Source organism: Mus caroli, chromosome 6 (genome assembly GCF_900094665.2).
Source record: "Mus caroli chromosome 6, CAROLI_EIJ_v1.1, whole genome shotgun sequence".
In the NCBI taxonomy this organism is placed as follows: domain Eukaryota; kingdom Metazoa; phylum Chordata; class Mammalia; order Rodentia; family Muridae; genus Mus; species Mus caroli.
In genome coordinates this window covers 87,913,580-87,914,552 of record NC_034575.1, presented here as the reverse complement: position 1 = coordinate 87,914,552, position 973 = coordinate 87,913,580, and positions in this window count along the sequence as shown.

The window sequence follows — 973 nt, the reverse complement described above, 5'->3', positions numbered from 1 at the left end:
ACACACCTTGATGAGATCCACATCTGACCACAAGTAGGAGCTGAAATGGTGACAAGAAGAACACCGGACACTGGGGACAGTCATAGTGTTGACTCTGAGAATGTGCTACAGTGTGGGGCCAGGGCAGGGGTGGGGGGTGGGGGAAGGGTTCCAGGCAGATGAGGGAAGGTGTCAGATGGCCACTACAACAGAGAGGACAATGTACCCAGCAGGAGTCAGGAAAGTGCTTATGTCTACCTCTTGGTGCTTCGTAGATCATCTTGAGGCACTTCAGTGCCTGTCCTGTGTAAGGCAGGAGCCATGGAGAGTGGTAGGCAGAGGAGGGATGTGGTGGTCTGACTTAGGGATTAACAAGATCCCTGTGCTGCTGGGCTGGCAAGGTCTATTTTCTAATAACGGGGACGGTTCCCTAGTTCACACTCTCACTGATAATCAGAAAGAGAACCAAGCCACCTGTATTTTAAGTATAGGCATATGCCTCCACGGCCAAGCAAAACACCTGTGAGTCCTCTAGCTGGGAACCCATGGGAGTGTCTTCCACATGCCAAGCAGTGGGCAAGTACTTTCTTAAGTGTATTTTAAAATATACTATTTTATTCTAAGGTTTCAGATTTATAGAAGCATTTGAAGATAGCATGGGGAGTTCCTACACGGTCCTCGGTCACTTCCCTGTGTGGACATTTCACTGCAGGACTTTTGTCACATGCAGGACCCAACCTTCATACGTGCTGTCAACAAGTCTGTTCTTTCTCCCCATTGTTGTTCATCCAGGCTGCCACANTGTGTTTAACTTCCGTTTCCTCCTGTCAGAGTTTCTCAGACTGTATTAGTCTGCTTTCTGTGGCTACGACAAAATACTTGTGCTAATTGACTTATGAGGGGGGAATATGTATTTGGCTCCCAGTTTCAGAGGTTCTGATGCGTCTATCTTTCTTGGCTCCATGGCTTTCAGCCTATGATGGTGCAGTTCATT